Raw genomic sequence first — 21,668 nt, 5'->3', positions numbered from 1 at the left:
GGAAAGAAGGAATTGTGGATATGGACAGCGCTTGATGATTGTGAAGATTGTTGGTAGTGGACTGATGATTTCGGAATTTCCCTTACTGGAGGTACTTAAAATAAGCCTCTGTGGCAGTCTATACAACTCTCTTGAGTTTTTAGGGATCCTCTGAAAGAAAATGTACTTTTCTGACTTTCTTGTTCCTTTGCCCTCTTTCCACTCTAGAGGGTCAGAACTGTTGACTGTTTGAAATGATTGAGTCTTATAGTTTTTCTGTCACATATTAAGCAAGTTTTCCCTTTTTTAGGAAAAACACAAATTATTTTTCTGGAAGAACATGAATTATTTTTCTATTACTTACCAATTCTAGTAGAAACAGTTCACCATGTCTTGTATTCTTGGTCAAATGCTCTGGACTTGGCATCAGAATTTTTTTCATCAGGTTCCAACTCTCTTTTTGTTTTTTTGTGTGACCTTGGACAAATGACTTAAATTTTTCTGAATCTCATTTTGTTTTTTGCTTGGTGAGGATGGTGATAACCTGATTTCCCGGGGTTTTAAAGGATCAAATAAATTTGTAAGGCACTTAGTAAACTGCAAGCCTATATATACATGTAAGTTATTTCTTATAAGACATGGTTTAATATAACATATTGATAAGCAGTGCTAAGGTGGTCTAAATTTGTTTCTTATTCAAGTAGAAAATTTGGCTGTACTATCTTGAAACAAGAAATTGGTGTGAAAGAATTGTCAAATAGTTTAAAATAAGTGAATATGAAGTGAAAACTATAAGACATTTATGAGAGAAATTGAAAATACAAAAAAATGGAAAGATATCCTGTTTTCATTAATTGGAAGAATTAATATTGTTAAGATGTTAATATGTCCCAAAGTGTTCTATAAATTCAGTGCAATCCCTATGAAAATTCCAATGGCATATTTCACAGAAATTTTTTAAAAATCCTAAAATTTGTATAGAACCACGAAAGAACTCAAAGAACCAAAGTAATCATGAGAAAGAAGAACAAAGCTGGAGGTATCACACTTCCTGATTTCAAACTATATTACAAAGCTTGAGGTAATCAAAACATTGTAGTATTAGTATAAAAACAGACACACAGCCCAATGGAACAGAATAGAGGGCCCAAAAATAAGCTCATGCACATGTAGTCAACTAATCTTTGACAAGGATGCCAAGAAGTACAACGAAGAAAAGATAGTCTCTTCACTAAATAAATGGTGTTGGGGAAAATGAAAAGGCAATTTGTGGAATGGAAGAAAATATTTACAAACCATATATATCTGATAAGGAGGCTAATATCCAAAATATATAAGGAACTCATAAAACAATAGCAGCAAAACAAAACATGATTTAAAAATAGGCAAAGGACCTGAATAGGCATTTCTCCAAAGAAGATATACTAATGGCCAACATGAAAAGTGCTCAGTATCACTAACCGTCAAGTGAATGCAAATCAGAACCACAGTGATACATTACCTCATACATGTTTGGATGGCTATTATCAAAAGACTAAGAGATAAGCGTTGGTGAAGGTGTAGAGAAGAGACCCCTTGGTTGGTAGGAATGTAAATTCATACAGCCTTGATGGAAAGTAGTAAGGAGGTTCTTCAAAAAATTGAAATAGAACTACCATATGATCTAGCAGTCCCATTACTGGGTGTATATCCAAAGGAAATAAATCAGTATCTCGAAGATACCTGCAGTCCCTTGTTCATTGTAGCATTATTCACAATTGCTAAGATATGAAAGCCACTTAACTGTTTGTTAGTGGATGAAAGGATAAAATGTGACACACACAAATATTACTTAGCTGTAAAAAAAGAAACAAACCTGCCATTTGCAACAACATGGATGAACACAGAGGACATTATGCTAAGTGAATAAGCCAAAGACAATACTGTTATGTTTAGAATCTAGACTAATATGTAGAATCTAAAAAAGTCAAACTCATAGAAGCAGAGAGTAGCTGCCAGGCTGGGAGTGGGAGAAATGGGGGATACTGGTCAAAGGGTACAGACTTCTAAGATGAATCAATTCTGGGGATCTAATGTATAGCATGGTGTCTGTAGTTAATGATACTGTATTATATACTTGAAAATTGCTAAGGGTAGATCTTTGGTGTTCTCATAACAAAAAGTGGTAACTATGTGAGGTAATATGTTAATTACCTTGATCGTGGCAATCATTTCACCTTGTTTATGTATATCAAATCATCACATCGTACACATTAAATACGTGCAATTTCTATTTGTCAGTTGAACCTTAAAAAAGCTGGAAAAAGAAAACAAATATGGGAATAGAGTTGTTCACTACTTTCTACCTAAGGAATGAGGCAGAACTCTACTTTTAGTTGTTGTCAAGGAAGTAGGATCTATTCTAGGAAACTTGATTTTGCTTTCATGTGTTATCTGCGTAGCAGACCTAGACTAAAACTACAAGGAGGAAAGGCAGTATGACTCTCTGGTAAATATTTCTAGTGGAATAATTTATTCACATACCTTTGGAGAAAACTCAGATACGCTATGTATGTGATATATAGGATGTTTATAGTCTGTGATTTGCTTCACTATATTTAATTCAAATGTCTTGTACACAAATCAAATAGAGAGATTAGACCAGATCAATAAGATAGAAAGTAAAATTAAATTTTGATTTTTTTTCTGGAGGAAAGAATTTATGACTATGGACAGAAAAGTAGCCATAGAATAAAAACATCTTTATTTATGTTTATTTAGATGTGTAAATTTTCAATATAAGAATCAGTTTTAAAAAATTGCTTTAGGTCTGCTCTTAACCATTGTATGTAAATGAGATTATTTTTCTAATGGTGTACCACTATCATCATTCTAATTAATCCTGGAAGCTAAATGTCTGATCCAAGATACTGAGTGCTTGATTTGATTTTTATTTAGAAGAAAATCGAATTGACATGGTTCTAACAATAAAGTTTGGAATGAATATACATCAGCTCTTCTTCCACACTTAGGACTTTAAAGAAGCCTTGCCTGGCTTTTCAAGATCCTTAGGTGGGCAAATGTATCTTGTGTTTACATTGCTTATATTTTACAGAGGTAAATTTCCATAGATGTAGGTATGAATGAATTATGGTAAAATATCTCTCCTAGGTTTGCTTCATGTATTTCTCAAGCTTTAAGATGATTGGCCCTCATTAATTTTATCTGCAGGGTTAAGTATGAGTCTTAGCTTAATGTACAGAAATGCTTAAAGGGCTAAAGGAACCAAAATCCTGCCATAGGTTTTAGCACCAACCATCTTCAAGTTTGGTAACCATTTGTAGGCTTCAGTTAAGGTATTTCTTGGGAAAGAACTAAAGTGCCAGGTCCATGGTAATTAGAAATGGAATCATGAGTATTGTAGTCTTGGCATCTCATTTCACTTTCAGAATTCTCTGAAAGTGAATGCAGGGCTTTGCTTTTATGTTGCAGTTTTAACCAACATGATGCAACATAGCCTAATAGAATATAGTGCTCCATAAATCAAGCATTGGTCTGGTTCTGTGACATTAATGTGCAGCAGCAGAAAATGTTTCAGTGTTATCAGTGCAGTTTCTCCACAGCAGTGATGGTTTCCTGCAAATGCGTTTAGCCCGACTTCATCAAGATAGAAATGTTAGCATTGGAATCATACACATAGCTTCAAATACAGGAATTTTGTCCTGCTATTGTTATGTGCACAATGTTAAAAACAGATCTTTACTTAAAAAAAAAAAAAAAAACCCTATAGTTATAAGCAGTTAGCATAACCATGTATTTTCTGTTGGCTGTGGTGGTATTTCATTTGTGTTGTTTCACCATTCAAAGGATGTCAGTTTGAAGAATATGAATATACATTATGGATAGAAACAGCAGTGACTTCACACAGATTGTCAAATATATAAATATAAATAGTTGAATATAAAAGAATTTGATATGAACACTTGGACCTTACTAAAAGACCTTATGCACTAGCATTTTCTAGAACTGCTTCCTGGCTATATCTGCACTTGAATATCTTTATATTAAATTGACATCACTTTTATCTTCTAAATTCAGAATTAAATTGAAACTAAATACAGACAAGTTCTTCAGGTTTCCAACTTAAACTGTTTTCCTTCTAAGGAGAACACTTAAAACTTGAGCCTCTGAAATTTGAAAGTGTGTGGAAATAAATTGCATTTGTTGAGAAGATAATTTTATCAAATATCAGCTATGTTTATTACTTTACATTAAGCACTGTAAGGGCAAAGTGTATATGTAGTCCCTGCTCTCAAAGACCTAATAGTCTAATTGAGGAGTTCAGATGTAAACATTGAAATTGCAGTATATTAGATCCTTGAAATTTGTGAGAATTGTGTTCCAAAACCTTCAACGTACTAGCATAGTGTATCTTTTACTTAGGCTGGATAGCTATAAAATAAGGATGATAACACTCTACCTCTCACAGTTGTTGTGAGAATTACTTGAGATTCTGTATTAAAAGACTGTAAAACCATACTGAGCTGATCTGGTTAGGCTCACTGATCAGCCAGGTAACTCATGCCTGCTCGGCTGTCCTGCAACACAATTCAAATTCATATTATAACAAATAATTTATTATGTGTAGTGAACCTTGAAAACCCTACGTGTTAAATCTTTGAATGCCCAATGTTTAATGTGACACATGTTTTGGGTTTCTGTTGCCAGCACATATTCATATATGCCTTTCACTCTCTGGACAGAAGGTGATGGGGCAGTGCCATGAGTGACATTTACTTGAGTGTGGCAACTTCCTCTCTTTTGCAGAACTGCTCACTCTTCACAAGTTACATCATCTTAGCATGCTGCTAATATTCAAAGGACCATCTGAGAATCTCATAGCTACCTTCACATATGTGTGTACCTTCCCTTTATTTAGAAGTTTAGAAAAGGCTGCCATATTCACTTATTTGTTGATTCATTCTAGCTGCAGAAAGTAATTACTTTTATCAGAATTTTACTAATCTCCATGTTGAATGACAATCATCTGTCCTGAGAGCTTCCTTTCCCCTTTTTTAAAATTAGTCATGGCTGGTTTCTAGTTCTTAGATTTCCCTCCTGCTTCACCAACTACCAAAAGCTGCTTCTGTGAAGGTTTCTAAAGTACTTCTGAATGTGGAAGCCTCTCCAAAGTCCTTTCTTTTTTTGACTTACTTTTCTTCTCTCTCAACCTAGAACTTAACATTATTCAATTGATCTAGGTATCAAACTTTTTATCCAAGCTCTTTCTTGAATATGGTACTCTACCATACTGCAACAGGATTAGACAGTAATTTAAGGTACATAAGATGGATATGTAACTGCATGTTTTTCTGTACGATTCTCAGGATCTCAATTATGAGGTCTGTTACTAATCCTACTTTTCTGGAAGGAATGTCAACTGTTTTTGGCTTAGACCAGTGTTTCATATATTAAAAACCTTCCCCCATCTTGTTTTTTTTTTTTTCTGTTGTAATTCTGTTTTTCCTTTTGTACCATTTATTTTATTTTTTCCAATTTTTTTTATCCTCTCCTCCTGCAGAATGAAACAAATCCTTGAGTCCAAATTTTTCCTCAGAACTTATAGACTATTACTATCTTCTCAAAGATCATGTAACATAATACAATAGAAGAAATATGGCGTTTATAGTCCTTTCCATACCCCTAGCTATTATTGATGGATTCACTCAGATTCTGTGTCATATGACCACCCTACCAAGCTATAGGACCAGAAGGGGTAACTGAGTCATGAGGTAGCGAGCCTTTAACCTCAGACCTGTGTGGCCTATTGGAAGAATATGAACTTCGAAGAGAGGCAGAGGGAAATTTAAACTGGTGATGGGCAGGTATACTTGGGTTGGAACATCTTTGCGGAGGAAGCCCTGGGCTGGAAAGAAGAAAACAGAAGTATACATAATATCAATGACTGCATAACCCCTGAGAGAAACAGCTAGCAGCTTTGGTTTCTGACAGTGACCTAGTTCCTGCTGTTGGATCCTTTTGATGTGAATATATACTCTTGTGACTACCTACCTCCCTTTACTTGAGGCAGAGGCAGGTAAAGTGGATTACTGTCTCTTACACACAACAGAGTCTAGGCCAAAATACACATGTTCAACGAAGGCTAACTGGTCTACCATGTATTCAAGAATTCTCTCTCATCATTTCTAAGTAAGCTAACCATTTTCTCTTTCTACTTTGTATTGTTTTCAAGACTCTGTGGCTTAGTAGTTAAGGACCTAAGTTTAAAAGTCGGACATATTATTTACTCTGGTACTTGGGCAAGTTGTACTAAGTTGTACTTCTGTGCCTTAGTTTTCTTATCTGGAAAATGAGGGTAAAGATAGGACTTAGTTTGCTGTGAGGATTTAATAAAGTATTGTGTATAAAGCAAATAGTACTTGACATGTACTGAGTGCTCAGTAAATGTTAGCTTGTTGTGTACAATCTTAGGATATGAAAATCTGAAGTGTATTGATTTTTAAACTGTGGTGAAAGACTAGTCCTTTTCCTCCAATCTATCACAGTCCAATATTTTCGTAAAATACAATAAAAATGAATTAGTAGACCAACAATAAAGATATAAAATATAAGTTGTTTTTTATATTCAATAAACAAAATTATTGTCAAGTTATAAAATTTTCTAACTTCTTACCTGTGGTATCTCTACTTATCTCATTACAGACCATTAATACTTTGCAGAGAGGCACTGGTCCAAGGACTAGTAGTACTGTTTTAGTGTGTAGGGACAATCTTATAGAAGGCAGAATATATGTGCACAAACATGTGATTGGGGAACAAAACAGAACTATTGTAACAGTTAGTAGCTAGCAGTTCAAATTAATTTGTTTATCTGGACAGTATGATCAGGACAGTGTATGATTCTGAAGCCTCTGGAATGCCTTCGTTACATGATTGTTATTCCACCCTTCCCAGGTGATGGAGTTGTTCTTTTCCTTTGAGCTGTGCAATTCTCCCCTAGTTGCTCTCCAGTTTAGAAATGAGAAATCTCTGTTCTATGAAGTCTAGATAAGCTGCATTGTCTTGGACAAATTAGCTCTGCTAAGTGTGTGAGAGTAGGATGCTGATTACTGCCTTGTGGACTGAGGTGAAGCAATCACTGGCAGTGTGGTCAGAATAATAATTTAAGGATCCCCTAAAACACAACCTCAAATGGACAAATGGGGAACTGTAGACAGAGGAGCTTGCCATTTGTGTTTTCCTTCTGTGCAGATAGCAGATTTTACAAGTAGCAAGTGTGATTGACAACTAAAAGTCTGCAAAATGCTAGGTGCAGCCAGGGTTGGTATTCTTTTCTAAGTATTTTAGGAGAAATCAAGCATTATCAGATTTTATCTTCAGAGAAAGTATAACTGCCAGCAAGCACATAATAAGTGCCAGGCTTTGTGCTAAGGTGTTTTATAAACATCTCACCTAATTCTCACCACAGATGGATTGATCCTTGTTATTAAATAGGCAAATAAGGTTTAGAGAGATTAAGCAACTTGTGGGAAGCCTTATAGTTGCTACTGAACCTGATTTTGAAACAAGATTTACCAGACTCTTAAGTGGGTTTTCTTTCTTTTTTCACTTAAAAAAAAAAATCACAATAACTTTTTCTGGAACCATTTGAGAATAAGTTCCCAACCTGATGCCCTATCACTTTCACATATTTTAGTATTTATTCTCTAAAAACAATAACATTTTCATACTTAAGTATAATGATCAAAATCAGGATGTGAACATTGACACATTGCTATTATCTAATCCTCAGACTGCATTCAAGTGTGCCAATTGCCCTAACAATGTCTTTTATAGTGTATATTCCCATAATGTCTCTATTTCCTTCTGAAATAGTTCCTCAGTCTTTTCTTGACTTTTAGGAACTTCTTGGTATGTTTGGAGTTAATAAGGCAGTTATTTTGTGGAATGTGTCTTGATTTGATTTTATCTGTTATTTCCTCATTCAAATTATGTACTTTTAGGGAAATAAAAAGCATAAGTGATGTTCTTTTCATTGCAAGCTGTCACATGTCATACAATTTCACTTTGACCCATTACTAATGATGACTACTTTGACTGCTTTACTGAGATGGTGTTGTCTGCTGGATTTCATTAATATAAAGTTGCTCCTTTTGCTTTTGTAATTAATAAATGTTTTGAGGAGAGTGTTTACAACTGTAAATATTCCATCTCCACGACAGTATATGTTTACATATTCGTTACTTTTGTGTCTGTGTGGATTCATGCTTTCTTATTTCATTTAATGGGTTATAATTTGTTACTACCATTACGTATTTTGATGTCCAGATTGTACCAGATTTGGCCAGTGAGAGAGCCCCTTCAGGCTGATTTGTCTTTTTTAACATATCCCTTGACAAAATACTCTAGCATTTTCTTTCTTTCTGGCACAAGATGACGTTCCAGGCTTATCTTTTACTTTATGTACCCAAGCCCTGGAATCAGAAATTTCTCCAAGGAACCTTGGTTCTTTTTAGTGGAACATAGTATTCTGAAGCCAGGATCTCGGTGACCTGTATACTTAACTGCTGTTGGGACATTTTTGCTTTTAGACCTTCTTGGTGGATACATACATATTTACTTGTATATTTATTTATACCTTTAAATATATTGAAAAATCATGAATTTCTGTTAAGTCCAATTCTAATCTAATAGCACAGGATTTATTCTAGTTTTCTTATTTTGTAATGCCCTTCTGTTACAGTGAGAAACATGACTTCCATTGTCCTTAACACATTGACTAACTGATCAGTCCCCCTCTGTGTTAGCAATCTCCCTTCTCTGTCACTACCTCCTCCTCTGCATGAATGCCCTGCTTTTCCTTCTTGGGCCCTGACTCTGCATTTTAGACACTTCTCCATTTTCCCTCTCACAGTGTAGGATACCTCTCCCAGTGGAGCATACTTCAGTGGAGGGCTTGCAAGTGAATTTTCATAATGACATTATACTATCTCAGTCCTCTTATTTTGGAATTTTTGCTACTATATATAAACTGCAACATTAAGAGTTCTCTAAAACTATGGCTTGGTAGGAGAACACCAACTAAGATAATCTAAGTGGGAGGAATTAAACAGCTGAAAAATAGCATTTCTTACAAAATGCTATTTCTTATTCTGCAGATTATTATAGGACTAGAATTGTTCCTTTGACAAGAAAATGGGGCTTAATAGGCTATCTCTAGAAGTTTCACTAGAGATTAAAAAGACAAATGAGTTTTACTGAACAGGTTTTACTGTTACGCAGAGGATGTAGAGTGAGGTAGGTTCCTGGGTGAGCAAAAGGGCTTAGAATGGATGGAAAAAAGAATCTTCTCTGAAGGGATTGATTGGGTTAGGATTAACCATTGGCAGGATATTATGCATTTAGCAAGAGAAGCAAGATGGAGACTTGGGTTTGAGCAAACTAGATGCAGAGACTCCTCCTTGAAGGGTGAAGGAGCAGACAGTCTGACAGAGGATAAGTAGAAAGCATAAAGCAGGGCATTAATATGGGGTTGAGACAGCAATAATATTTGATCTGTACTGTTTCCACAGGGAAAATAAGCAGGAAGGATGACTAACAGTAACTGAGAGAGATGTTTTAAATCTAACCGTGAGAACTGGGACAGTAAGTGAGCAGGGTGGTATACACTGCTCTACAACATACTCATTGCAAGGAGCACATCATTTTTTCTCATCAGACCAAATTGATAAAATTTATTCTAACCCTGTTTTTGCAACATCCCAGAATGTATCCAGTAATTCGAGGGTATCATGAAATCCTGACCCTAAAATTCTTAAAGATGTAATTTGGTGCAATTAAACTGTATGCTGGGTTTTGTTTGTTTGTTTGTTTGTTTGTTTAAGCAAGAGAAAAGTATATTGGTGAATCAGATCTACAGTACTGATCAGAGTAATGAGTTACTTAGAAAAAACTTAAGATATGGGGGGGAATTGCTCTAGTAGTTACTGAAATTTGCTCTGATTCGTATCTTTTTTTCCCCCTATCCCTCCCCTACCTGAATTCAGTAATTTGGGAGTTAGTTACTTGCTGAATATCTGAAAGGGAAAGTGTTTCTTTGATGAGAACCTTGCTTAGTAAGTTCTTGCTTACTGTTTATTTTTAGGAAACAATCAAATCCTCGTGTGGTTATTCAACTGACTTAATTTTAAAGTGAGAAGTTAGAGGACTTGTTAGAATGAAAAGTTATTTTCAGGAGGGAAAAAAAAAACCATATAGGCTAGAAAAAAAAAGATGTTACCAGATTTTTTTTATGCCAGAAAATGTGAAGAGTTGGATCTGGGTAAAAGGTATATGACATTTCCTTGTACTGTTCTTACAGTTTTTCAAAGTTTGAAATTAAGTAAAAATTAAAAGGCAAAAAAATTTTGCATGCTAAAGTTCCAGTCAATTTCTTCTGGTGGACTGAGAGGCCAGAGTAGCCCATTTGAGTGAGTATTGAAAGAACTTGGTTCTCTGGCAGGAATTACCTAGTATCCCAGCACTGAGTTCAGGAGGGAAGTAGGTCCGACCCAGTAGGTCCGACCCAGTAGGTCTTAACTCAGATATCAGGATAGTTGGAATGGAATCTCCTAGTGATTAAAAAAGACTAAATATACCTTGGTCTAGAGCTCTCATTCATTCCTTCTCAGCCTTTCTGTGATGATCCACATTGAAAATTTGGATTGGTGATGTGGTTTGTGATTTCTGTAAAGGTTTTTATTTGTTTATTTTTTATTCTTCCAGAGAGGTTTAAATGATGCCATTCAGTCTGCATCAGGAATATCTTTTTGCCTCATTCGATTATAATTTTTAGTCTTTACTCCTCTCACTCTCAAATATTTTACATAGAGAAGAGTACTTCTGCAGGCCTTGTTACCGTCGAACCCATAAACCAGCCTTTAGGTTATGACTTTTTTCTAAGCCATCTAGTGCCCCAGTCCTTAATTATTGTAATTAATTCACAGCTCTCTGTTTGTATACACTCAAGCACATTTTGTAAATAAGAGAGATGCCGTTCTGTGTATCTATATGAGGGAATGAGGCCTGGGTTGGCCAAGTGTCTCACTATTTGAGATTAAATTTTTGCTTTTGATACTTGTTGGTTTGACTGCCTTTTGAATAACATGATGAACACATTTTAAATTTGTTGCTGATAGCTGGATGAAATATTTGGGTATACTTCCTCATGTTGCCAAGTTCTAATAAAATGTCTTAATTTACTCTTGATTCATTCTAGTCAGCAGCTTCACACTTATTTCCAAGATTTATTTAAGTTGTATTCTGAACCAACAGTGTTTGCTTTTCATATTTACATTATTTTTCTTCTGGATTACTAGCAGACATGATGTTTCATATTGCATTTGTATCAGATTTCTCTAGCTGATGTTTCTTGTTCTTATTAAAAAGTGGCAATTTGGGGGTACATAGGAAAAAGAAAAAAATGGAAGACCAAAGTTTTGTGCAGAGCTTTTCTGCTTCCTTCCTCTAGGTTAAACAACCTCCCTCCTTTTTTAACCTGTTAGCAATTTACTAGGCTTGGTAAGACCCAGCTGTTACATGTCACTCAATACAGAACCTTTTTTTCAGTGACTTAGACACCAGCTGCTCTCCCAGCTGCACAAATGGGACCCACATAAAGCTGGGTTCAGCACATAAACCCCACTCTTAGAGCATTAATTCATCAAATCAGTCTTTTTTTATTTTGTCAGCCATTCAAAGTCTGTATTTGCTTCTGTAAGGCTTCAGAAATAATTGATAATTCTTCTGTTAATGAAAATACATCCTTAGAGGTCTAATGCACATTAAACGTGTTGTTAGAATAACAGGTGTGGCTGCCTAGCCATTTTTAGACCCTAGTTGCTTAGCCATTTTTAAACCCTTGCAGGTATATGGAACTGTGAAGATGTTCATTTTGAACATCTGTAAAGAGTTAGCACTTATCAAAGTATGGTTTGAAACATCAAAGAATAACTTAGTGTCACAGTAGCTGTTACTTTATTTGAAAGGGACTATGTTATTAGTGGGTTGATAGTTGGGACCAGGTGCTATACTTTATTCACTCTCTTCTTTCGTAAAGTTTTTGGCCTTATAATTTATATATGACATTGGGACAAGATTTTATTTTGGCAGAGGGATTTAAGTAAAAGAAGTAGGTGAGTGATAGATACCATGCATCTCCACTATTGGCTGCTAAATGGGATTTAAAGTAGTTTTATTAGTCAACTGGAAGACAGGTGCTGTAAATTTAATTTATTCATGCAGTTATCCATGCAACTTATCAGTATTTATGTCTGTTAATAAAGTGATAGTTTATTTTGAAAAAAACTTTGCACGTAATTGAGTTCTATTGGCACGTCACTTACCTGAGTTCATTTGTCAAAGTCATTAGATCTTCTACCACTATTTCCATGATTTTTAATTGTTCGACTGCCTTTTCTCAATTCCTTAGTTGCTGATTTGGTAAAGCTGTCATGATTTTATTTTCTGTCAGCCTTCAAATGTTCCAGAGGGGGCATAACAACTTTGAATGCTATAGATTATTAATAGCACTTTCCAGGTAGTTAAATACACCCAAGGTAAAGAAAACTTTATAGGATTAAAAAAATTTTGTGCTGTATTCTAGGTTGATGGTGTCTAAAGCTAATTTCATTCCATGGGTGGCCTCAGTATCTGGACCTTAAAAAACATGGATTCATAAAATTGTATTTTTTTAATGAAAATGTCATTTTTATCAAAATGAAATGTCATTTGTGAAAATATCTAAAAGACTGAGTTTGTGAAAGAGAGCCATTATTTTACTTTAAACTTGGTCACTCTGGAGTAGCGCTGTTCAATAAAAATTTCCGCATTGGTGGAAATGTTCTGTATCTGTATCAGTAGTGTAGCCACAGCCATATGTGGTTATTGAGCCCTTGAAATGTAGCTAGTGTGACTGAGGAACTGAATTTTCTATTTTATCTAATTTAAAAAGCCACATGTGGCAGCACAGTTTCATGCTGATGTACGTTGTATTAGCACAGTTCTGAAGCATTATATTGAGTATCTGAGCTAGTGGCTCTGAAAGAAAGTGATCCCATTGGGATTTTCTTGAGCTGAAGACCTTAGTACTGCCTGGAATTAGTTACTCTTCATAATTTTTCCATAAAATAACTAAGGACCATCTTCCACTGTTCTTAGTTTTTACATTGGGAAAGTTCTAAAATGTTCTTTCTCATCTATTTAGCAAAGCATTTACTATAATCTTAGATAAGCAATACAGTAGTCAGTATATTGCATTGTGGGTTAGATTAGTTCTCTGTCTCAGAGAGACAGTTTTAGTGACCTGAGAGTTTACTGCCTACTCACTGTAGGAAAATATTCAACTTTAGCTTTACTCAGAATTGCTGGACTTGGAATGAGAGATAGCACTCTAACTAGTATCTCTTAAATTTGTCATCACCCTTAAATTATTCAGGCTATCAATTGAAGGTCAATTGGAAATGAAACAATTTTAATCAACTGAAAAATAGATTCAGTGTACAAAAAATAATTTTGGGTCACATATTAAATGAAGTGAATCATAGTTGCCCCTGGAAACTAGCCATTTAACCATGAACTGGTGGTGAGCTATCTCCTCACATTTCCATCTATTTCATTCAAAGATGCCTCAGTTTCCTCGCTTATACTATAGCATTCTATTTTTGTGAAGTTAATATAAGTAATGAGAAATAACTTTCACTCAAATTCACTCTCTGAATCAGAAAAGTGGTTCTTAGCAAGCAATGTGAAGTGAAGGCTAATTTAACCTTTTCATAAATAAGGTCTCACCTAAAGTAGCCTTATTTTATGCATAACCCAAATTAATCCTCTGTTGAGATAAATGAGTTGTAGGAAGATCAGCTTGGTGGAAAGACTCACTAGAACATTTCATTAAGTATAAAAGCACTCCTAGTTTTAATGCAGAAGAAACCCGAGGGAACTTTTGAAGGACATTATTCTAGTTTGAGAAGGGCTTTTACCAATAGTTTTGTAAATGCTAAAGAAAAAAAAAGGAGAAAGTATTATTAATGGAAAATATTAACAGGAGAGTGCTCTGAATTAGGTTATGTGGCTTGTATTTGAAATACATTTATTGTATATTTTTAAAAGACTTTATTGAAGTATGTTTGACATATGTATAACTGTGAAACCACTACCACAATTGCAATAGAGAACGTATTTGACATCTACAGGTTTTCTCTTGCTCCTTAGAAGTCTCTCTCTTCCACCCCTGCTCCACCTCATCTCAGGCAACCACTGATCTGCTTTCTGTTATTTTATAGTTTTAGGTTTTACATTTAGATCTATGATTTATTTTGTATTAATTTTTATCTATAGTATGAGGTATGAATCCTCAGTAGTTGGAAAAGCTATTCTTTATCAGAATAGCTTTTGTCAGAAATCAGTTGTTCATTTATATGTGGATTTTTTTTTTCCTGGACTGTATATTCTGGTGCATTGATCCATTTGTCTGTGCTAGCACCACACACTTGATTACTGAAGCTTTATAATCATTCTTGAAATCGGGTAGTGTTAACCCTTCAACTTTATGCTTCTTTTTCAGAGGCTTTTTTTTTTTTTTTTTTTTTTTCTATTCTTTTTTTTTTTTACTATTCTGGGTTCTTTTTGTTTCAGTATGATTTTAGAATCCGTTTGTCAATTTCTACAAAAAAGTCTAATTTGTAATGGGAATTGCTCCAAATCTATAGATCAGCTCTGGGAGAATTGACATTTTAACAATCTTAAGTCTTTTGTTCCATGATCAAGATATTGCTCACCATTGCTTTAAGTCTGTAATTTCCCTCGGCAATATCTTGTAGTTCTTATTGTGTAGTCTTTCACATCTTTTATCCTTAAGCATTTAATATTTTTGATGTTAATATAAATGGCATTTAAAGTTTTATCTATTTCTGATTGATCGTATATTGATTTTATATCTTGTCACCTTGTTAAACTAGTTAACCTATTAGTTCTAACAGCTTTATTGTTGATTCCATGGGGTTTTCTATCATAACAATCATGTTTTCTGTGAATGAAGAGTTTACCGCTTCCTCTTTAATCTGGATGCCTTTTACTTATTTATTTATTTTTTGCCTGATTGCACCAACTGGACCCTCCTTGTACAATGTCGAATGGAAGTGGGGAGAGCAAACATGTAATCTCAGAGGAAAAGTGTTTGGTTTTTCACCAAAAATGATCTTTCACCATTAAGTATGAGATTCATTGTAGATTATTTAGGTAGATGCTCTTGATTAAGTTGAGGAAGTTCTTTTTTAATTCCTAGTTTGCTGAGAGGTTTTGTTTTTTTTTTTTTAAATAAAGAATGAATGTTGGATTTTGTAAAATGCTTTTTTCTGTGTCTGTTGTGATGATTATATGGCTTTTCTCTTTGTTAATCTAGTGAATTGATTATACTGATTGGTTTTCAGATGTAAACTAGTCTTGCATTTTTGAGATTAGCCCCACTTCCTGATGCATTATCCTTTTAATGGATAATGTAGGTTCAGTATGATAAAATTTTATTAAGAGTTTTTACATCCACATGCATCATGGATATTAGTCTGTAGTTTTCTTAACTAGTAATGTCTTTGGTTTTGTTATCAGAGTAAATGCTGACCTCATGAAATGAGTTCGGAAAGTATCCTCTCCAGTTATCTTTAAGAGTTTGTTTAGAGGTATTATTTCTTCTTTGGTAGAATTCTATGCCTGGAGTTTTTCTTTGGGGAGAGGGGTTAACTACTGTTATTTTAATAAAGTTACACGGCTATTCAAGATTATCTGTCTCTTCCTGAGTGGGCCTTAGTGGCTTGTCTTTTCAGTGATTTTGTCCATTTTATGCTACATGTCGTATTTATGGTATAGAACTGTTCATAATATTACATTATGCTTTTAATATCAGTAAAACTGTAGTGACAACACCTCTTAAATGGTATCTTCTCTCCCTTCCCCCACAGCCCCACCCTCGGTCAGTCTGGCTAAAGGTTTTTGTTGTTGTTTTTAAATTTAGTTTATTGATTGCCTCAAAGAACCAGCTTTTGGTTTCATTTATTTTTTCTCTTGTTTTTCTGAGGGTTTTTTTGTTGTTGTTGTTGTTTGTTTTTTAATTTTCACTTTGATCTTTATTTTTTCTTCTGTGTCCTGAGTTTAGTTTGTTTTTCATTTCTAGTTTCTTAAGGTGGAAGCTGAGTTTATTGATTTAAGATCGTTTCTAATAAAGATGTTTAATGCTGTAAATTTCCACTTAAGTACTGCTTTAGCTGCAGCCTACAAATCTGCCATGTTGTTGTTATGTCTTTATCTGGTAATTCTAACATCTGTGTGTGTTCTGGGTTGGTTGCTGGATTAGTCTTTCAGGCTGCTCTATAATAAAATACCACAGACTGGTTGGTTTATAAACAACAGAAATATATTTCTCACAGTTCTGGAGGCTGGAAGTCTCCAGGCTCAAGTACAGTTGAGTGAGAGCTCTCTTCCATATCACAGACTTCTCACTGTATGTATGCTCACATGGTAGAAAGGGCTAGGTAGCCCTGTGGGCTCTTTTATATAACAGCACTAATAATATTTGTAAAGGCTCCACTCTCATGACCTAATCACCTCCCCAAAGGCCCTTCCTGCTAATAACCATCACCTTTGGAGGCTAGGATTTCAACATATGAATTTGGGGTGGGAGACAAACATGCAAAATATAGCAGTTGTGATTGATTCATTCTTCCGATGGGTTGTGTTTTCCTCCTCCTCTGTGTACTTGATAATCTGTTTGGATGCCAAATATTGTGTTTTACTTTGTTGGATGCTGGGTATTTTTGTCTATTTGCAGATGTTCTTGAGCTTTGTTGTGGGGATTCAGTTAACTTGGAAACAATTCCACCTTTAGGAGTTGTACTTTTGTGATTTTTTTTTTTTTTTTTTAGGTGAATCTGGAGTGGTGCTAAGTCTAGAGTTAATTGTTCTCTACTTCTGAGCCAGATCTTCTTGAGTACTTTACCCATTGCCCCTAAATTGTGACCTTTGGGAACAGGACTACTTTCAGCCCCGTGTGCATGACAAGTACTATTACCCCTAATCCTTTTGGTTGATTCTTTTGTTGGGCTCGTATAGACTTTTTTATATGCTTGTGTACTGTTGTTATCCATTCCTGTGAACTCTAGCTGCATTAGTCTCACTGGGCTCTCAACTCATTTTCTCAGCTCAGGGCATCTGCTAGGCAGGACCAGCAAAAATGAAAATGTAGACCCTTTGTAGAAATTATTTAGAATTTCAAAATGGCACTTGCAGAGCATTAAACCAAGCACAGGCCCCTTCTGAGCTGTAGCTGTACAGGTTGCCTGCCCCTGAAGCCAGTGCTGCTGCAGGTTTTCACCTCATTTTCCCTTCCCAGTTCCATGGCCTGGCAGTAAGCTGAGACAGTCAGTTCTTGTCTCCTTCGTTTCTTATGTCTCAGGAATCATTGTCCTTTTTTATTTGTCAGATGTTCAGAGTATTGAAACCTGTTGTCTCATGTAGTTTTGCTTTGTTGTTGTTTCAGGCAAGAGGATAAATCAGTTTCTATTATCTCAGCTGGAACCAGAAGTTATTTTTAGTGTAAAGATCTGATCCCCTTTTTTGTTAAGGACCCGATAGCTTCTTTTGTGTCAAATTAAGATTCCCTTTTTTGGCTTGAACCTTGCTTAGATAGCTCTTTCGGGTAAAGCCTGTCTTGTGTCATTGGCTGATCTGTTTTCTACTCTTAATTCCTTGGCTAGAGGATCTTGAAGTGGAAGCAATTTTCTTGGTAACCATCAACTCATTTTCTGAAATGTACCACTTGATTTCAAGCAAGCATTAGCTTCCTACTTGAAATAACTGCCCCTCTTCTCCATGTTGCATTTAAATGCAAGCTGCACATGGGTGAGGACAATTCTTTCTACCATCTCCTTCAAAATACATACCCTTGCAGTACAGTTTGATTGGCATTTGTGCAGTGAGGTATTATTAACATCCTTTCAGATATGCCCTGCCCTATTAGCAAGAATATACAGTGATACAAAAATGAATTTGTCAAGAGTTTTATGGCTCCATGATCTATCGTACAACATTAATCCTGCTGCAGTATTATTAAGTCATTTTTCATCTCCCCTCAAATTAATGTTGACGTTCTATTACTGGATTTGTTCTTGTCCCTAGATTAAAACATAAAGGAAAAAAAATCTTCCCTGCTACAATATTAAAATAATTGTAGGGTAAGCAGTACCTTGCTTAGTGAAGTAGAATCCTCCTAGAAAAATTATAACATGAATTTATTTCTCTGCTTTCTGTTTGTTCTTGTGCACAAAAAAAGCACAATTGGAATATAATTCTAAGAGCACAGAGAGAATTTAGCAAGGGAAGAAGGTAAAATTAAAGTACATAAGATTTTCCAGAAAGAGAAACCAGGAGCCTGAGCTTCAGGGAACCACACCTATTTATCTAGTGCTTCTAGCCTAAAGCCTGATAGAGATGCTGGCGGTTTTAGATGTATAGGTAGAAAAATTTGGGCTGACATAGAATCCTATTAAATTATGATCATAGGAATATTTCTTCTATCTCAAGAAGTTAGTGAGGTCAACATTTATAAATCAGGGTAGTGCTCAGGGTAGGACTCAGGAATAAGAAGAGAGCTGTTACCATTGTTTCAATGTTAAAACTAAATGATACTTTTCTGTGAATGTTCTTTTTAAAAAATTTTCACCCATATGAGACCAGATTTGAGTCTCATGTCTGTGACCTCTGTAATGAGATCTCAGGGTGTTTTGGGGATTTCTGGTCAGTTAGGTAGATGATTTAGAATGCTAGTTGTTCCTGTGGGAGGAATTTTATGGTAATTATTTAAACCAAGAGGTAAATTTTAATTTAAAATATATTTTTGAATGAAAGAAGCAAGCTGAAATATAGTTATAATATTTTAGTTTCGTAAAGTAAATATTTCTATACAATGTAAATAAATAAAATAGAACCTATCGGAATAATTTTTAAATTTTTTGTAGAAAATCAACATGAGTTCTGTAATAAAAATTAGCCAATTATATATATTTTTGTGTTTGTAAATGATATAAACAATGTAGCAACCTTCAAGAGGGTGAGTATAGGGGATAGGATGAGAAAAATTGACATTAAATCTCTAGTTGGTTGGAAAAATAATCACCATTTATTATCTGGGTACAGTGAATATTCAGATTTTATATATTCTTTAATTTTTATGAATGATATGCAGATGTAAAAATTAAGGGATAGTGAAAAACAGAATTTTAATTAAAATTTAAATATAGCAGACCTCTTTGTATCAAGCAAATTTTGACATACAAACATCATAAAAGATGAAAGAATACACAGTCACATGTGCTTTTAGCATAATGATATGGTCTGTATTCTGGTTGCAAAATATTGTGTGACAGTGTCCTTCCCAATAAATGACTAACTGCTGAGAATACCATATTTTTTTTTCTCTAGAAATGTATTCTTAAGAGTCTAGAGTGCTGCTTTCTGTCTTTTTGCATTCGTCTGACTTGTCTAATTGTGAAACATCTTCCTCTGTTAATTTTCTTTGCCATCATGGGCAGAAAATGGAAAATTCTGAATTCTCATTCATTGGAAGCTGAAAGCAGGCTATAATGATGGTGTCTGTAGTCTTTCATTCTTTCTTGAAAAATGATGCAAATAGTTTGGACAGTGCAATGAGAAAACTGAAAGATATGATTTATTTCATTGTTGCATCATCCTTCATTGTAGGCAATTTCATCGATTTTTCTTTTTTTCTTAGTCTTTTTTAAAAGCATCATTGGATATAATTGATGAATAATGATGAGTAATGATAAAATAACTCCCAGGATGATGAAATGACAAAATGTTTCAAGATATAGGAAAAAGTAAGATCACTAAGTGTCTGTCATGTGTCTTAGATTTATAAAGTGGATCCAGTGGACCAATATGGTAATTGTAAGGTAGACCATGAAATTTCTTTCAGTGGTTCTAAGAAAGAATAAAGGTCAATAAATATCAATCCTCACAGTTAGAACTACCGAAAAAGAAACTGAAAACTAGAATTGTGTCCAATAAACTGGGGGTTAAGAGCTTTTAAGGTAAAGCTGTCTAGGTCTCCTGTTGTACATATGAGAAACAGAAGTGGATTAACAGTGGCAGAACCATGGCTTGGAAGGGAGAATCAGACATATGCAGTCTTAGCTTTCACACTTCTCAGTTGATGTTGAACAAAACTAAAAATCTGAACATCACTCACTCCCTTATGAGCTCTTCTTACTTGATAGTAGAGTGTAGAGATCTCACTTTCTGGCAACCTTTAAATTCTATTTGATTACATAATTTGAACAAAGCAATGTCATCTTTGATTCACTGCTGATGGTTAATTGGCAGGAATTTTGACTTAAGAAAAGACAATAGTTTAAAACTTCTTTAAAAGCCCAGTGGATTTCCATCCTAGCATCCAGGATGCGAGCACAACTTCTGTCTATGAGAGTGAGCTGCTCCTCCAGAGGTTAAGGTAAGGTCCAGTTAAGCCCATCTAAGACAGTAGGCCAGTTGTAGTTACTGTCAGTGTTAACCTCCTTTATGAAAAGAATATGATCGTCTAGAGCTTGGTCTGTTCGTTTTCTGAGTGGACACTGCTGTATGTGTTAAGTGTTCGTGGGGCTGCTGCAGCAGTTGTACTTTTCTTTTAAACACAGTCAACAAGTTGAGTATGAAAATTGTCTGAAAAAATTTAAAAGGGATGTTTCGTTTGTAATTAATTTGTTCAATTATGTAAGACTTCCGGTACTTCAGTTTTATTTCCCTCAGCTTCTGTCTTTAGTAAATAAACATCTATAAGCTAGGCAATGAACATTTATTGAGTACCAGATATATGTGAGGCACTGGAGGAATGTGATACTCAAAGGAATCCTTTTGTAAAATAAAATACTAAATTTTTTTGTAATGACACTAATGCAGTTTAACAAATAGTTATATGTTAAGAATTTAAGTAGGGCCAGGAATAGAGAAGTGGCAGTTGGAAGATATGTGACTATAATAGTCCTGGGCCCCCCAAAATCTTATAATTTATTTGAAATCCTAATTCTAACACTTAAATTTTCAAAGTAAAAAAATAACCAGAAAAATTTAGATTAGTGTTACCACGTAAGTTATAGTGCCACCAGCAAAGCAAAGCATAGGCAATTGTGGGAAAAAAAAATGGGGAACAGATAAAAAAGAATTAAGATATAGGAGAAGAGTTAAACAGGATAAGAGAGGCAGACCTCTTTGAAATTGTGAAGCTATATGGAATTTGCTTTTTATTTTTTTAGTCTCTCTTAACACCTGAATTATCTTGTAATCTCAGATCTATCCATCCATTTAACAAGTCTTTATTGAGTACCTCCTGTACTAATAGCATTGTGCTGATATCCCTGCGTATAAGAAATTCCTTCTTTGGGGAGTGAAGAAATAACTCCACCCGTTTCCTTGAATGACATTTAGTAGCTAGCCCCTAGTTGTAGGTTTCTTATTCATAGATTAATGGATAAATGTTAAGTGTTTTAATTAGTAAAAATCCCAGAGTCCTCTGTCCATTTTTATGGCGATTTAGCTTTTTAAAAAGCATTTTGGCAAATCAGTTATTTTTATCTTTCTATCCAAGAGAG

The 21,668-nt window shown here is 34.8% G+C and overlaps 1 protein-coding gene across 1 annotated transcript in view; it reads left to right on the top strand.

The window, feature by feature from the left end:
• ZFAND3 (zinc finger AN1-type containing 3) overlaps positions 1–21,668 on the top strand; it is a 204,786-nt gene that overhangs the window by 19,745 nt on the left and 163,373 nt on the right. The gene's annotated exons all lie outside the window — the stretch shown is intronic.

Source organism: Pteropus alecto, unplaced genomic scaffold, assembly GCF_000325575.1.
Source record: "Pteropus alecto unplaced genomic scaffold, ASM32557v1 scaffold202, whole genome shotgun sequence".
Taxonomy (NCBI): domain Eukaryota; kingdom Metazoa; phylum Chordata; class Mammalia; order Chiroptera; family Pteropodidae; genus Pteropus; species Pteropus alecto.
This window is presented reverse-complemented; position numbering and strand designations above follow the sequence as displayed.